Genomic DNA, 18,133 nt, shown 5'->3' with positions numbered 1-18,133 from the left:
GCAGAGACTGTTTTGGGTTGTTCAGTCTGTTGTCATGTGGATTCTGTGGCTGCCAGTCTTCTAGAGCCTATTTGGTACTTAGGTTCATCTGGTTCTAGATTCATTAGCAATCTAGAACCCTTCTATTTTGTATTTTATAACATGCTCTATAACAAACACATAGTTTCTTTTTTCACGATGCCAATTTGTTCTATGAGCTAAATCCTCCTTCAGATATATAGTTTCTATCTCATACCAACAGATATCCTCAGACATCTGTGTTCTATTGCTGTGACAAAATAACTGAGCCTGGACGCTTGTGTGGAAAAAAGGTTCAGTTCACTCACTGCTCTGAAGGTAGAAAATTCAACAGCATGGCACTGGTTCTTCCGAGGTCTGCTTAGCTATGTCACATTTCTGAGGTATTGTGGGAGCAGTCATGGAGGAAGTCAGATGGTAAGACAGGAAGCTGGAGAAGCTCGGGGCCAGGCATGCTCTTTTATGATGAACTGTTTTCACGAGAGCTGACTTACTTCTAGACCAGCTTTAAGCTCTTCTGAGGACAATGGGCCCAGTGATCTGATGAGCTCCTACGGGCTCATCCTGCTAAAGTGCCTATGATTTCCCTAGATCACTGCATCTGGGACCAAGCCTATAACTCTGGAGTGGATAAACCGCACCCACAGCGCTGGGAGAAAGGAAGTGCTCTTCGGCAAGGGCACTGAGTGCATGAGTCACTCACTGGAGCTGATGTGTCCAGAGCTGGGTGACCACGCAGATGGCTAACGTGCAAAGGCAAGTGTTACTGCTACCGAGTAGCATGGCTGGGTAGAGGGCTCTGGCATGTGCCTGCAGTGGTTGTAAGCAACAGAGAAAGGACTTGAACTGGATTTTACTGGCTCTAAAACCATCGATTTAAAACATTATCCCAAGACTGTCCATGCTGAGACTCCTGGGAAGCCTGCTTCTTATTCTTCCTTTTCTAGGCATCTGATGTGTGTCACCTCCCTGGGCTAGGACACAGCAGCATTAGCCTCTCCAGGGTTACTCAGCACTTTGATGTCTCCCCTGGGAGCCACACTGACTGTCAGCTAGCAGGCACAGGAAGAAATTAGATTGCTATAGAGTCTTCACTTGGATGCAATTTATTATCTCTAAAGATAAGGCCTACAGGGACTTCTACACTGCTTTTCATGAGTCAGTGCAGAAAGATATTTGTTTAGCATGAGTCACACACCTGGTTAAAAGAGGAAAATAAATACTAAAATACAATAATCCATACAAACACTCCTTTTGTGGCTGATTTGCCCTCTGCTTTGAGTCCCATAGTAAAATTTAATTTAAATCTGGGGCTGTCAGAAAAAAGGATGTTCCCGACTCCCCCTCCCTCCCCCTGCTTCCTCTTCTCTTTTGAAGATGGGGGTCTCTCTATGTTGCCTAGGCTTATTTCAAACCTCTGAACTCAAGAAATCTGCCCACCTCTCAAGTACCGGACATCCTTGCTCCTGATTAATCAGGAAGGCTAAAGGGCTCCCCAAGAGTAGGCTGGGATTCCCTTCTGGACTCTTACCTTTGGCTTTCAGTAAAACTTGGAAAAAGAATCTGTAAGGCTGAGAGATGGAAAGAAACATCTGCTCAGCAAATATCTTCCTTTACTTGTGAAATGCAAAAAAAAAAAAGGGCCAGGCCTTGGACCCCTGCCAACTGCCTCTCCAGGCCTGCTCTCCCTGCTTTCCACCCAGCTGTGTCCTAGGAGGCTGGCCTGTGTGAGGTGTGCCAGTAGGCTAAGCCAAGGTCCCTGCCTGAGGAGATGAGAGGCAGGAGGAGAGTGAGGTCAGGCTATCATTTACTCAACTCCCTCCCTACTAGGATACCTTGGAAGAACTGTGTGCTCTGAAGGCCACAGCTCTTGCTTGGTGGCCTATCCTATGCAGCAACCATCTCTGTGGAAGTCACTGCCTCTCCCTTGCTCTCTCAAGGACTGGGGTTAGCAAGGAGTTTTGCATCAAATCTGGAGATTCTACACTCTCTATTTTGTGGGTGCACCTTTGTAAGAAGCCCTGTGAGTGCCTGTAATCAAATTAGGAAGCTTAAATGTACCATCTGCTTCCTGCTGGAAGACCGGCTGGGGTGCCGGGAGAGGCTGAATGACTTGCCCTAGGTTGCAAGAGGATTTGATTGCATACCAGTGCTACTCATAAAATGATTACAGTATTTTACAGTTCCAAGAACCTTTCAAACCCAGTCTCAGGCTGCAGGAAAGGCATAAAGCTTTCCACGCAGAAGCTGGGAAATTAAAATTTCAGTAGGACATCCGATTAGCCACAACAGTGAACCTCTGTGCCTTCCTAGACCTAACACGTGACTGTCACCGCACAGTTCACCTCCAGGCCAGAGAGGAACATCTAACTCTTATCTAGCACAACTCCAGACTTCGAGCATCAGGAAAACAAACATACCCAGAATTCCTTCTCCCAGGCCTAGAGCTACTGATACTACATGAGTATCCAACACCCCATGAGGCAAATGGTGCTATTCTATTCTATTTGTGTGTGAGAAAATTGAGGATCAGAAGGCTAAATATTCCACCCAGAATATTTTTGTAATTTGTCATACATCAAAAGTTAGGCTCAATTAGAACCCAGGCCCACCTGCCCGTTGCTCTTTCTGCTACATCTCACTGTCTTCATGCGGGGCTGTGCCCCAGGTTGGAGGTCCAATATGTCTACTGCACTTTCTCCCTTCAAACTAGTCCCAGCATGACCTTCAGACTAACTCCAGGGCCTCAGCATGGTTTTCCTGTTGGGCAGCTAAGGAGGTTTTTGTAGATAAAACCAATAGAAAATGGACTGCGGCTGATTTCGAGCAAGAGATAAGCAGTGCAGGCCAGGCAAGCCCTTTGTCCCAGAAGTCCTGAGAAAAACACATTGGAGGTCTGTTTGGTTATAGAGGGGTTAGATAGGGTGGCCAAAGGGTATTCTTTAGTTTTGACAAGCTACCCCACCCCCCTGCCTAGCTGAGAAGGGTCCGTCCCCTGGGCTCATTCACTTTTCTAACCTTAAAGCAGAGCCCCAGGGCTGCTTACCTTCTGTGTGGCCTTAAGGGCTTACTTCCTCAGTTTGGGCCTTCGTGGCCTCATCTCAGACACATGGGAGATAAAATCGTGGCTCATTCTAGTCTGCACGGCATGAGCTCGGAGCCCAGAGAAGGATATGAGTTTTCTAAGATCCCCTGTCCTCCCTACATAAAAGGATTCGGGTGTTACTGTGGGTATAACCTTCCATATCCCTTTCCCTATAGTCCTCTCTCTTTTCTTCCTCCCCTTTCTCCTCCTTTTACACATTTTTTTTTTCTTTTTGGTATGGACTCTTGCCCAGACTGACCTTGAACTCCCTATATAACTAAGGATGACCTTGAACTCCTTCTCCTCCTGCCTCTATCTCCCAAAGTCTGGGATTACAAGTATACACTGTCATACCTAGTTTAGGCAGACTTGGGGATGAAACTCAGGACCTTGTCCATGCTAAGCAAGTGCTCTACCAACTGAGCTACAGCCCCAGTTCTTCCTTTGGGACAGAGTCTTATTATATAGCTCAGGCTGGCCTAGAACCCAGGATCTTCCTGCTCCATTTTCCCAAGTGCTAGAATTATAGGCATGCCATCCTGCCTTACCAAACAGGGTTCCAGTGTGTTGGAACCAGTGATGAACTAGAGTCCATGTAGCCTAATCTACGTGTAGGTTAATGTATCACAAACTGAGGATTAGAGATAATAAGGGACTCATCGTGTTACATAGCCAATTGCTGGCAGTGCCAAGCCTAAGGCACAGGTCTTCTGATTCAATTTTGTGTGTTCTTAGGCTAGGTGTGTACTTCAGACACATAGGAAATGTGTTCTCAGCTGGCATGAGGTGGAAAGAGACTTGGTGCTTGTAAACAGGTACTTAGTCACCCTAATTTCACACCCGTAATGATTAGGGGGTTGCAATTTATTGAGAGTTTATGACGTGCTTATTATGTGCTAGCAATTTTATAGTCATTACTTCATTTAACTTCTGCGGTAACCCACAAAGGACGTGCTGTAGCCCAGGCTTTTCGGATGAGGAGTTTGAGACACAAAGAAGTGGCACAGGGCTGGAAGATAGCTCAGCCAAGGAAGTGCTTCCTTTGCACTCAGACAACTCTAGTTTGATCCCTAGAATACACATGAAAGAACAACAAGAGCAGGTGTGAAATATGTGCTTGTATCCCAGCACTGGGGAGGTGGAAACAGATATCCACGGGGTTAAACAGGCATGTGAGCATATATATGTATGCACACACTTACATATGAGTGCACATGCATACACACACACACACACACACACACACGAAATGAAGTATAAAATTCAGAATCACACAACCAGAATGTAATAAATAGAATGGGGGTGAGAATTTAGTTCTGTTTAATGTGATGCTCCAGCTCCAAACCACCAGACTAATAGGTAACAATCCTTTAAAACATGCTCTACGCTGTCCTGGCTGTTCTTACATTCACAGAGCTCTGCCTACTTCTGCTGGAGATGAAAGATGTGGGGCCACTGTGATGCTGGGCCCCAGACAACTTGTACACACCTTTCTTCATATTCTATTGTTTGAAATGAATTCATGTGGGAAGGAAAGCCATGGTGTAAAGCTGTAGTTAACACAGTCTGACATCCAACAGCAGCCTCCCTCACAGTTTCCTCAACTCTGGCTGCTTCCTTGTCCTCCAGAGTCCCTGCTTGACCATGGGGAGTGCCACCAAGTAAGGAATCAAAGACAAAGGAAAAGATGGCGTTACCTGAATGCCCCTGTTCTGGGTTTCTCTTTCCACTTAAGGGTTTAGGGATAACATGTTTGTCCTCGGAGCCAGTGATTATTATTATTATTATTATTATTATTATTTTGTGTGTGAAGAAGTAGTTTGTATAATTTGTTCTGTTTACCTCTCCCTAAAGATTGCAGAAGGTTTTAGTTTGGGGTGCTTTGTAGAGAGGGCTAAAGACTATGGCCGATAATCGGAGCCTTACTGCGGCACAAACATAAGGATCCCAGGCGTTTATCTGCTCTCTTTACCACTGCTTGGAAGCCTGAGGGTCCTGAGTGTGAAAAGACAACCAGCTAAGCTTAGGTTCATTCCTGAATCAATCACCAGGGTGCAAGATATAGGATGTTCTGATTGGTCAAACCTGAGTCACATGCCCCTTTCAAGCAGAAAGGAAAATGAACTCCAGGAGTGGATTCCTTCCAGATGCTTAATTGCAAGTGCTTCCTGAGGAAGAAGCGGGGAGAGACAGGAGAGATGATGGCACCAGGAAGAAGGGGAAATCTATGGTAGGTGGCCAAAGTAGTCATGTGACCACCTTCCTAGTTGCTAAGCAACCTTTCACCTTTCCCTTTCAGTTATTCCTCTGATCTCCAAAGCTTGCCTCATCCAAGGGCTAATCTTCCAGTATGGAGGACGGTGGAACTCAGGAGGCCGCGAATGAAGCAGAGATCTGGACTAGAACTTTGGTTCTGTCCTAATGCTGCCACAGCTGTCTTCTTTCTGAGTCCTTCTGCGGGGCCTTGCATACAGTCTACAGGAGACCTTACTTTCTGTCAATGTCACAGGCCAGGACTCTCATTTTGAGACCCAGCCAGAAAAGCAGATTTTCAGAACATGGCTGAAAGCTTTCATGGAGTGATATCACCTGCTGGAAAGTGCCTTGATCTTGACACCGGATTCCTGACTTAATTGAAGAAAAATCACTTAACCTCTCTGAACCTGAACCCACTTTGTGAAATGGAACTCATGATAGTCTATGCTTTTGGTCTCAAGGGTGGTTGAGAGATTCACATGAAGCAATGGATGTGAAAGTTCTGTGTAAGCCCCAGCACATGGCTACAGGTATAAGTGCCTGGACTCTTAGTTTCTTCTAAAACAGACTTAATGGAAAAGGATCTGATAAATTCAGACATACTGAATTTCGTCCTGGGATGTCTCAGTGTGTCAAGGGTCTTGCCATGCAAACCCGACAACCTGAGTTTGAGCCCCAGAACCCATGGCGGAAGGAGAGAACCGGTTCCCGAAAGTTATCCTCTGATCTCTGCATGCTCTGTGATACCTCACCACTAACACACACATACACACACACACACACACACACACACACACACACATCTCTCCCACACAAATAAAGAAATACTGATATTGTGAGTAGTGAAGAGAATACAAAGTGAAGAAACACTGATTAGTGAAGAGAACACAACTTTGCTCACCCAAGAGTTAACTGACAAGAAACTTGGGAGAGTATATCCTTGAAAACGAGCACATGATTTTCAAGGCCCAGTGCAACATGAATATATGGACCCCTTTTTAAAAGCCGGTAAGAGTTTCACAATAGTCAAGCACTCAGCCATGTGCAAAAGCCCTTATGTGCCCAGGTCCTACCCCTGCCTCAGGAAGTCAGCCAGGAGATTTGTTCGGATTCTTGAGCTTCCCAGAGACCCTTCCCCTCAGCATCAGATGGATCCTTCTTACAGATAACCAAGACACTCAAGGTATCAAGGAGGAGGATGCTGCTGCTCCTGCTTCGAGGATGCTGCCACTCTCCCAGACACTTCCTTGTGGTCTCCAGCTACATTGGCTGACTCAGAGCAGAGCCAAGTTTATTTTATCTAGTAGCTGAAGGAAGCAGGGCAGTTGTTTTTGTAAAACTCCCTTTGAGGTAAACATGACGATAGTCTTTTCAGTCTGTTTACAGGACACATTGGCATGGAAGGAGTCTCTGTTGCCACCACAGGCCACTGTTTACCTGTTCTGTACACACACCTTTAGCAAAAGAGGCAGCTGCCACCAGGCCCAACCCTCATCTTTGGAAGGAGGACCAGGGCCTGGAGAGGAAGAGCTGTGAGCCAGGGTGGTGGCTGCAGGAGAATGGGAGGGGTTACGGGTTCAAACTTCCTGTAAGCCGCCAGCGGAAACGCCACTACATTTGCCAACTCCTTCAATTAAATATATTTATAAGGCGTTGACAATGCAATTATGTATTTAATTGAATTAATTTTTTGAAAAAGCAATACAGTCTTAAAGTTAAAACTAGAAAAAGTTATGTAAAAGTTTATGGTTAGGAGAAAAAAAAAAAACAAACCCAAAACACCCAAAACAAAAGACTCTTCCTTATTCCCAAATAACCTACTTCCTCTCCCTGAAGTCAGAATAACTAGTTTTTTTTTTTTTTTTTTTTGCTTCCTGGCAGAAATACCATTTATATAAACACATGGATATGCATGATGCATCTTCCCTCCTCTGCATTCTCTCTCCTCCTTTTAAGACAGTGACAGTATGACTAAACCCTATTCTGCACCTTGCTTTTCTAGTTACTATATCCTGGGGAACCATTCTATATTGCTTCACAGAGAGGATTCTTTTTCTAGATGTGCATAGCATCCTCAGTGCACAAAAGTACCATCAGTTTTGTAGTCAAGTATGTTAGGTACCATCTCCCATTATCATTCAAAGTCCCTCAGAAAGGACCAGAGTTTGGTTTCTACACCCATGTCAAGCAGTTAACAACTACCTGTAACTACAGTAACAGGGGGAACAGATGCTTCTGAAGGGCACTCACATTCACACATCTACGTGCACATACATGTGTGCACATGCGCGTATGCACGCACACACTGGCACATAGTTAAAAAAAACAACAAAAATGTTTTTAAATAGTCTCTCTGGGTAGCAGAGTGTGTACATTGGATACATACTATCGTTCAGCTCTGCAAATTTTGGCAATGTGCATCCAATACCCACTTTATGCTAATACCGGAGACACAGCAGCGGCACTTTTGGGCCTGTCTTCTCAGGGGTACAGAATCCAAATAGAAGAACTCAAAATTGAGAGAGCAGTCAAATGTGGAGGTGATGTGGTAGAGCTTGGGATGCTCTGTCTCTGCTGTCCAGGATGACTCCGAGGTAATAAACATCTCTTGGGATAACGGAGCTGCCCTTGTGGGGATGGATGGTACCAAAGAAGCAGAGACAAACTCAGTCCTTTGGATTTGTGTGATTCTATGTTATTTATAGTTTGTTTGTTTGAGGCAGGGTCTCACTATGTCTGTCTCACTTTGGCTGTCCTGGAACTTGCTATGTCGATCAGGCTGGCTTTGACGTTGTTGTAGAGTTCCTCTTGGCTCTGCCTCCTTAGTGCTGGCTAAAGGGCGTGCAGTTTTAAGACATTTCAGACTCTCCTATCACAGTTGGCTGCCTAAACAGCAGTACTTAGTTTTATAGGGGTGAGGAGTGTTTAGAGGCATGCCCTCTCTCCTTCTTGCCCTACCCTCTCGTTTTTACAAAAGAGCAAACACTTTTACTCTGATCTCAAGCAGGGATGCCCCTCATACTGTCTGAAGACAGATTTCAGAAAAGCAGCCTTGGGGTGGCCTGGGAGGTCTTGGTGCACATTCCTCAAGCTGACAGAACTCAGAGTCTTCCTCCTCTCCATGTGGCCAGCAGCCTTCAAACACTTTGCCTTGTAGGTGCCTATGGTGGTGGTAGCTCAGCCAAAGAGACCAGGTGACCATTTTTTCCTTCATTGCTCTCAACCGTGTGCTTCAGATGTATGAAGAACCCAATGGCTCTGTGTAGGGAATGCCTGACCAGAAATCTAAGTGTGTTGGTTAGGACTCTGCCTTTTATTAAGGGATGATGTTCAAAACTTTGACCTGTCAGTTCAGCAGCAGCACTGACAGAAGCCTCCCCTGGACCAGATGACTGCGTCTTCCACTCCCGCCGAAGCTCATACTTTGCTGCTTTGCTTTCTGCCTGCGAGGCAGATCGGTCCCTATCAACCTTGGCTTTAAAATTATTCTTGGGGCTCAGTGAGGAATGCTTGGTGTGCAGGCGTGGGTATCTGAGTTTGATCCCATATCCCTCATGTAAAAGTAGGGTACAGCACTCATCTGTCACTCTAACACTTGTGGGGTGAGAGCAAGTGGACCTAGCGGGCTTGCTGGCTGCCAAACTTGTGAACCTCATGTCCAGTTTGAGACCTTATCTCAGAAAGTAAGGTGTCGATAAAAAGGTGGTGAATGATTGAGGACACATGTATCGTTGGCAAGTGTGCCTGCACACAACCACACGCACACAGACACATGCACATATTCTCACCTTTCAAATCCCAGTTCAGATATGCCTTGTCCACGAATTCTTCCCTCTTCTAGGCTAAGTTAAGCCTCATGGTGGGTGAAAGCATCATACTTACCCCTGCTAGGTCTTCTGGTGCAGAAACAGTTCTGCTCTGAGCATGCACCATAAAGCCTTGCCCATAATCGTTCTACAGTGCACACAGTTGAGTGCAGAGTCAAAACACTGTCCCTTACTTGCCCTGTTGCTGTGCATAGAAATACATGCTGGCAAAGTGTAGCGAACGGAGATTTAGCACGTTGTTGTTGCTCGAAGTTGTTCCAGCAGGTCCGTTTCCCACCCAAGTCGATACTGTCTTATTTTCTGTTTTGGGTCCCATTTTACTGGAATGGGAATCATCAAATGGGAAATCATCAGAAACCACAATAGAGCCTGACGAGGCAGAGGAAAAGGCAGAAATAAGCTTGTGGGGCTGCAGGGAGGGGGATAGAGGAACTGGGCAAGTCTTAGAGATGGGGTGGACCAGGCTAAACCTGGACCAAAAAGCAGATGCAAAACAAGAGCAGATGGCAGAATGTTCAGAGGAGCAGCTTCGTGAGAAGTTGAGCTGACTCCAAATAGCTTCACCCTGGGAGCCACTCAGCTGCCCTAACTTGTAAGAGAAGGAAGACAGAAATTGTTCTAAAAGTGTTTTGTTGTTTTCCTGGAAAGAATACTGAACAGAAGAAATTCCAGCTTGTTCCTGCCTTCTCTGAGGGTTCTTTGGGACTGAGTGTGGCATTTCTCTCTCTGGTGAAAAGAAACCCACTGAATGCCCTCTATCCTTGGGGCTGCTGGGAGAGAGGATGTTGGCCTCCCGAACTCTTCACCTTGGTGGAGGAGAATGAACGTGCTGAGTCAGGTTCCCTAATGGGTTCAGAGGCAGGTCTAAGCGTGGAAAGTCTCCACAGCGTTGAACAGATCTGCGAGGAGTAAGAAGCCCTAGTACCCAAGGGAGGCACAAAACCACAAGTGGCCTAGGGAAGGAAAGGGTCCACGAAAGGAAGGGCAAGGAAACTTGCTTCCTCATGGAGCTGCCGCTGCCTCGGGCCGCCGCCACTGCTGCCATCAGGGCCCATGGAGCCCATGTTGGTTCCATGTATCCCACGCTCTGTAGATCTGAAGCAGAGGGCGCTTTAAAGTGAGATGTACTATTAGGCACAAAACACACCCTGGCTCCTAAAGTCTTTGTATGGACAAAGAATATAAAATATCTATGCCGTAACTTTTTTTGATAATTGCATGTTGTTCTGGTAGTATTTTTTAAAATACAGGTTTAAAGAAAAATTAAGTTTTGCTGGGTATGGTACTGCATATCTTTAATCCCAGCAGTGGGGGTAGGGTCAGGGGCAAAGGTGAAAAAAAATTATTGTGGGTTGTAGGTCAGCCATGTTTACAAACTTAGTTCCAGTTAGGACTATATAGTGAGATCCTGTTTAAAGGAAGGAAAAAGAGAGATTAAAAGGAAAGAAAAAAGTATGATGCTGTGTTGTGGGTTCAGAGTCAACCTTAAGTCTTGTTTTGTTTTGCTGCTGTTGCTGTTTTGAGACAGGATCTCTCTATGTAGACCAGGCTGGTCTCCAACTCACACAGATCTCTCTGCCTCTGCCCTGCAAGTGTTGGAATTAAGGGAGCATGCAGGTCAAGCCTTAAGTCTCATTCTTCAGGTAGCATCTGCTCTCTTACCCAGACCACATGCTTTACTAGCCTGGAGCTTTACTGATGAGGGTAGCTAGACTGGGTTGGCCAGTGAACTCTAAGGCTCTGCCTATCTACTTCTTCCCAGTGCTGGATTGCAGTTGCCTGCTGCTGCTCTTGGTTTTCTGTATGAGTTCTAGGGATTGAACTCAGGTTGTTATGTTTGCAAGGCAAGCTCTCTACTGACTGAGCCATCTCTCCAACCTAAGAAAATTTTATTTGTTTCTTTTCTAATTTTTTTTAACTTCCCTAAACTGTTATTAGCTATGTATTTTGCAAACATTACTTGTATTAGCAGTGGTGGAGCCATTGGGAAATGCTGTACCTTCTCCAAATTTCTTAGCAGCATCCACCCGAGTGCAGCTGGTCAGCTGGTACCCTTCTCTAGGACCAGCACTCCTGATGGCCTATGGTTCCAGCCCACCGTCTCCCTGTGCTTGTGGGATGGCTTGGTGATTTGCTTGCTGTCAGGATTTCTGCTGATAATGTTATGAATGGGTCAATGAGGAGAGGAACCCCAAGGAATCTGGATGTGGTATCTTCACCAACCCAGTAGGTATTCCTGACTCTCAGAGCCCCATAGAAAGATAGAAGAGTGGCTTCAGAGCCCCTGGAAATGCAGTTACAGGTGTCTGTGAACTGCCCAATAAGGGTGTTGGGAACCAAACTCAGATCTTCTGGAAAATCAGTATGTGCTCTTTATTGAGGAGCCATCTCTCCAGCCTCTCCCCATTTTTTAAAAAGTGTATCATTTCTTTTATTCAATCATAAAAACCTAGGAGCCCATAGAAAGAAGGAGGGTCTGGCACATTCACTATGCCAAGACATGGACCCACTAGCCTCTAGATTAGAGGACTCCTGAGTGAGAGGAGGTCAACGTCCTTTCTACATCTATTTTTTTAAAAAATCATGGTTTTTAGTGTATACATTTTCTGGGGGCTGGGGGCCTAGCCTGGAACAAACTAGAGTTTTGTATTCATAGAAAAAAAGAAACTCTCAGTGAGAAGTTAAACAAGACACTGGGCAGATATTGACAAGAAGCACTGGAGAGAAGAATCCTTACTTGTGTAAGAAGAACAGAATGTGGATTTTGAATATGGTAGTCTGGGAAGGTTGCTCTGAGACCAGGACATTGAGGAGAAAGTAAGCCTTAGGGAAATGAGACAGTGAACTTCGAGGGACCCAAGAGGAATCCCTGTTGGGGTTCTCAGAGCAGCAGGCTCTGAGCCAGAAAGGCTCTGACTTGCTTTGGGACATTAAGGAGGTCAGTGTCAGTTGGAGGTCAGAGGAGAGAAGAAGAAACCAGGAACCAGAGGTGAGCAGACAAACTGGGGCTTGCAGGCCATCCACCTGCCTTTGAGCACCATTCTGAGTGTCTTGGGGATACTTGGAGAGAGATGAGCTGAGGTATGGTGACCTGACTGTACCACAGCATCAGTGGGAGGAAGTTGGGGACTTCAGATGACAACACTTTAATTAGGGTAAGATGAAAGGGCAGCTGCTACTAGGGTGGCCAGAGTAGAGATGGATGATTGGCTGGGAGCTGCCTGGGTGGCCTTCTAGGTTTTCATTTCTTTCCCACACTACAGTCAGCAGAGCTATTCCTGAGGCTAAGTCAGGGACAGCTGGCTGGCTCTGTCCACACCCTCGATGCTTCCTTCTGCCTCCCAGCTGCCACCTAGCCTCTCTGGTCTGTTGGTTCACCAAGCTCTGCTTGACTTGGGGTGATTTCTCTGTGGAGGTTACTATCTGCCCTGCAATTGGTTTCTTGTCATTATTCAGCTATCTGCCCAGATGTCATCCCTCAGACAGGCCTTCCTATGCCACACCTCAAGGAACCTCTAAATGCTGCCCTTGTCCATCACAGACACCCTGCTCTCTAACTTTCTGGTAGACTCATGTATGTATGTATGTATGTATGTATGTATGTATGTATACACACACACACACACATATATATTTATGTATAGATATACAAAATTTATTGGCTTACTTCTTTACTGTGGAGATGTGGTTGGGGTCACTGCTGTGTCCCCAATGGCTAAGGTAGGCCTGAGAGGACAACAGCATAGATAATATCCAATGTAACAAGCTATGGGTCTGTCTGTCTGTCCTGTCCCTTTAATTAGAGGCAAGGGAGCATGAGGCATGGACTTAGACTCCGTTAACTGTGTTTATTCACTTCCTATGGCAACCTTGGGCAAAATTCTTCAAGCTTCAGTTTTACCATTCATAAAACTGGGGATAATCCACATACTACCTCATGGGATGTTACAAGGAATGATGGAAGAGAGCAAAAAGAAGTGACTGGCCCTGCACCTGGAACTGTCATGGTTATCAACAACTTCCCTGTGTATATCATTCTTATATTGTCTAATGTTTTGAGCTCTGAGGCTAGAGGGATGGCTCAGCCCCCCAAGTCAGTGACTTTTAAAATATTTTGTACTTTAATTATAAAGGTAAAATGGTGTTTGCATAATTAATGTGCAAAGTAATCAGATTATGTGGATTAAAGATATATAATAATACAATTATAATTCAAGGAAAGTGTTTTAAAATAAGTGCAGTAAACAGAGATACATATTTAAAAGATTTATTTTTAAAATATTTTATTTTTTAACCTTTTATGGATTTTTTGTGAGTTTCACACCACGCACCCCAGTCTCACTCATCTCCCCTCCTCCTCATATCTGTCTTTTACTTTTGCAACCTTCCCCCCAAATAAACACACACACACACACACACACACACACAAGCAAACAAACAAAGCATAGAAAACATCTCATTGGGGAAGCTGCAGTAAGTCACAGTGTGTCCCACAGTCTACCCTTCTGTCCACACATCTTCACTTGCACATGTTCATTGCAATGAGTCATTGGTCTGGTTCAAGGTCTCTGGCTTCTGTGACTCCATCAATATTGGATCCTCACCAGGACTCCTCTCGGTTATCCTGTTGTTGCCCAGTGTCATGGAGATCCTGCAGCAGGACTGGCCTTTTCACATGTCCCAACCATTCGCAGATGATATAGTTTTGGGGTAGGCCAACTCAGAGTCCTGGATCTGAGCCTGGGTGGGAGCTGAGCTGGTCAGCTTGCAGGTTCTTCCTTAGCCACACCACCACAGTGAGCTCTCCAGCACTGCTCTGGCTTTTGCCTGCATGTATGTATGTGTTTCACCTGCATGTCTGGTGACGGCAGAGGTCAGAAGAGGATGTCAGAGTCCCCAGAATTGGAGTTACAGATAGTTGTTAACCACCACATGGGTGCTGAGAACCCAACCTGGGTCCCCTGCAAGATGCTCTGAACCACTGAGCTATCTCTCCAGCCCCACGCTTAACTTTTTTTTATGTTTAATTTTTTTATTAGATATTTTCTTTATTTACATTTCAAATGCTATCCCGAAAGTTCCCTGTACCTCCCTCCTCCCCCCGCCGCCCTGCTCCCCTACCCACCCACTCCCACTTCTTGGCCCTGGCATTCCTCTGTACTGGGGCATATAAAGTTTGCAACACCAAGAGGCCTCTCTTTCCAATGATGGCTGACTAGGCCATCTTCTGATATATATGCAGCTAGAGACATGAGCTTGGGGGTGGGGTGGGGGGTGGGGGTGTACTGGTTAGTTCATATTGTTGTTCCTCCCAGAGAAGTTCTTTATTCTTTAGAGCTTGTCTAAATCAGCCCATTTTTATCCAAATAGCATCTTACTCTGTAGCTGAGGCTGGCCTCAAACTCAGCAACCTTCCCGTTTCAGCTCCCCCAAACTGTAACAACAGGCACGAGCCTCCATGCCCAGGTGCTAGTCCTTTCGTTTTATAAATAAGGAAATAAAACCCAGAGAGAGGAAGGACCTTAACCAAAGCCCTAGACTCCAGCTTCAGTTCTATGCTTGTTCTATAAGGCTCACAGTAGATGGACTCACATATTTTTCCAAATATTTTTCCTAAGAACAAAAACAACTAAAATGCAGCTACACTATTATATCAATCCAGACTTTTAGATTTTGTTTTCCTACTCCTGAGCCTTTTGGACAGATCTAAGTTTTAGTGGGAAGGGGGTTGATGAATGGAGACAAAAAACTCTACAACATGACATCTTTTGAGTTTTGTTGGGTGATTGACTGTTTACTATAAACATTTAATTGTTTTTTAAATCCCAGCTACTCAGGAGATGGAGGCAGGAGGATTATTTCAGTCTAGAAGATTACAGTAAGTCTGAGACCATGATCATGCTTCTTAAGGAGAGAGAGAGAGAGAGAGAGAGAGAGAGAGAGAGAGAGAGAGACCTATGGAAGAATGATAACATAGCTAGGAGGTAGTGGCAGAAGGATTTGAAGTTCAAGGACAGCCTCCACTACCTAAGATTTAAGTCCAGCCTGGGCTATATGGAAAAGAAAGAACTTATGCAAGAAATGCCTTTAGTTCTCTAGAGGTAAATGTGAAAATTAAAATGTGGGGAAAAATAACCATCTCCCACAGGGTTACCCTCAGTGTTTGAGACATTGTGGAATTTCCCCTAGCATATATTGTCTAATGGTTCTCTGACTTTTGACTGAGTATTGCTCTCTGGCTTATCTGGTAGCATATGCCCGCAGTTCCAGTTCCTAGAGATGCAAAGGGCTGAGAATCTTGGGTTCCAGTTGGCCTGGGCAAGCTTTTCCTTTAACACTATTCTACTCTTTCCATATCACTTCTTAGCACTCAGAACAAAGTTGTAGCCTACCAGAGATAGCCCCTGAGATTTTATGCATGTGCTTCTCTTGCTGAAAATCCTCCCTCTTCTGATTAAGTCTGTCTTAAAATTTTAAGGCACTCAGTATCTTGTGGAAGAATCTTTTTAGAGGAGGGCACGGTGAGGGCTGGAGAGATGGTACAGTGGATAAGATCACTGGCTGATCTAGTAGATCTGGGTTCAGTTCCCAGTCATGGACACTCACAAATAGTCTTTAATTCCAGATCCAGGGGGCCTGCTGTCCTCTTCTGACCTTGGAGGGCACTAGGCACACACTTGGCACACACACATCCATTTATTTTTATTTTTATTTTTTTAAAAGAAAGGTAAATTAGAAGTCAGTGATTTAGATCCACTGAAGATCAGAATCAAATAACACAAGGGCTCCTTTCCTGCCTCCCTGCTTCTGGTTAGAGCAAAGAGCAGCCTCAGTAGATGAATGTTGACAGGGAAACCCACACTGCTTCGTTTCTCTTCTATTATGGAATGGCACGGGGCTGAGGATTGCATATGCATCTTAGCTCAGTGGATGCAAGCATTTGAACCCGTCTGGATATCCAGCATCCACCTAAAAAGCTGGACAGAAATGTGTAATCTTTTTTTTTTCTTTTTTTTTTTTTTTTTTTTTTTTTTTTTTTTTGGTTTTTCGAGACAGGGTTTCTCTGTGTAGCCTTGGCTGTCCTGGAACTCACTCTGTAGACCAGGCTGGCCTTTTACTCAGAAATCCACCTGCCTCTGCCTCCCAAGTGCTGGAATTACAGGCATGTGCCACCACTGCCCGGTGAAATGTGCATTCTTACCTGGGGAGATGAGGCCAGGCAAATCCCCGAGCTCCTTGGCCATCCACTCTGGCTAAGTTGGTTAGCTCCAGCGTCAGTGAGACCCTGTCTTAGAAAGTAAGGAGAAGAACAATAGAGGAAGACATCCAGTGTTGGCCTCTGGTTTCCACATGCAGACAGGTGAACACACACCCAATGCACATATACATAAGTGTATACATATGCTCTCCCCCTGAGAATCAAGCAACACTTTACCTTAATAAAAAGTCCTAGGAGTGAGATTATTGCCTCAAGATGTTTATTTACGTACATAAATACACACATATAATAATTTTCTATATCGTTAGTGCACTTTTTTGGGGGTAAACACATGCTGTTTGGTTAATTCAAAAACAACTAAACTTTTGTGGTATGACTGCCAAAAATGTACAGCCTGATTATAGTCATTAGGAAAACATCCAATAAACTGAGATGGAGCAACATTCTGCAAAATCCCTCATTTCACTTCTATAGGACAACAGTAGCAGCAGCAGCAGCAGCAACAACAACAGTAGCAGCAGCAGTAGCAACAACAACAACAACAGCAGCAACAACAACAACCTAATAGCTCAAAAGACAAAGAAAAACACCAGATTGAATATAAGGTTTTCTTCTGCTGCAAAGGGATTATGGAGAAAATTTGAGAAATTTGGATAAAGTTTCACAATTGAATAATAATGTGGCCTCACTATCAATAAAGTAGATAATATAATTTACTCTTGAGTGACTCAGAACAAATGTATTTGGAGTGTGTGTAGCAGAAAAGGAAGGGGTGGGGAGGGAGGAAAGAGGGAACATGATAAACCAACCAGTAACTGTTACAAGTTGGGGAGTCTGGGTGAAGAACTTACTGTAATTCTCATTTTTTTTTCAGTTTTAAGTATGCAATTGTGTTAAAATAAATCAAAACCCACAAACTTTAAAATGTCCCCAAATGAATAGGATAGGCACAAAATTAATATATAAAAATAAGACACGTTGTTCATTTGCTTTTTCCTCATTTGCTCTGTCAAACTAGCTCACAGTGCTGGGTTGTTACTGTTTTCACAAACATGATTTAAGGCTATAACAAACACTGGTCCAGCACTCAATAGAGGGCGCTGTAACATTGCAAAGCCTCAGCCACAGCCCCTGTGCTTAATGTGGATTCTGAGGTGTTGACCAGTAGGATCAAGGGGTTGAGAGTCTCACAACTGAACTGTATCCACAACTTATTTTACAAATGAGCCCACTGAGATGCAGAGAGGGAAACATGTTGCTCAAAGCCACAGCAACAAGCATCCTCCTCCTCTAGACATTGAGAGCATAGATGGCGTATCTCCAAGGTTTCCCTAGGTTCCTAACCCGTACTGAATGCTTTGAGTGCAAGACCTTTTTAATCATTTGCCTACACCCATTTTGAATTCTGAATTGAGATCCAGTAACTCAGGACCTTGTCGGGTGTCATAATAAACCAAAAATCAAACAAAAAAAGAAAAGAAATCCTGGCTGTTCCTACAGCTAACTTGGCATTCCATGCCACAGTTCTGCCTGGGCATTTACTCTGAAAGAATTTGCCATATACAGGGGAGGCAGAACACAGCCATCAGAGTGCCAGGGAACTGAGACTCTCCTGCTGCATACATGCTTGCTGGCAAGAAACCAGAAGCCCGGGGAAAGAAGGTTGTTGGGACTAGGGGAGGAAGGAAGGAGGGAACAAGGTGCAGCCAGGCAGTTAAGAGGCCCATG

The sequence above is a fragment of the Mus caroli genome, chromosome 2, assembly GCF_900094665.2.
Source record: "Mus caroli chromosome 2, CAROLI_EIJ_v1.1, whole genome shotgun sequence".
Taxonomy (NCBI): Eukaryota; Metazoa; Chordata; class Mammalia; order Rodentia; family Muridae; genus Mus; species Mus caroli.
Note: the sequence above shows the minus strand (reverse complement) of the source record.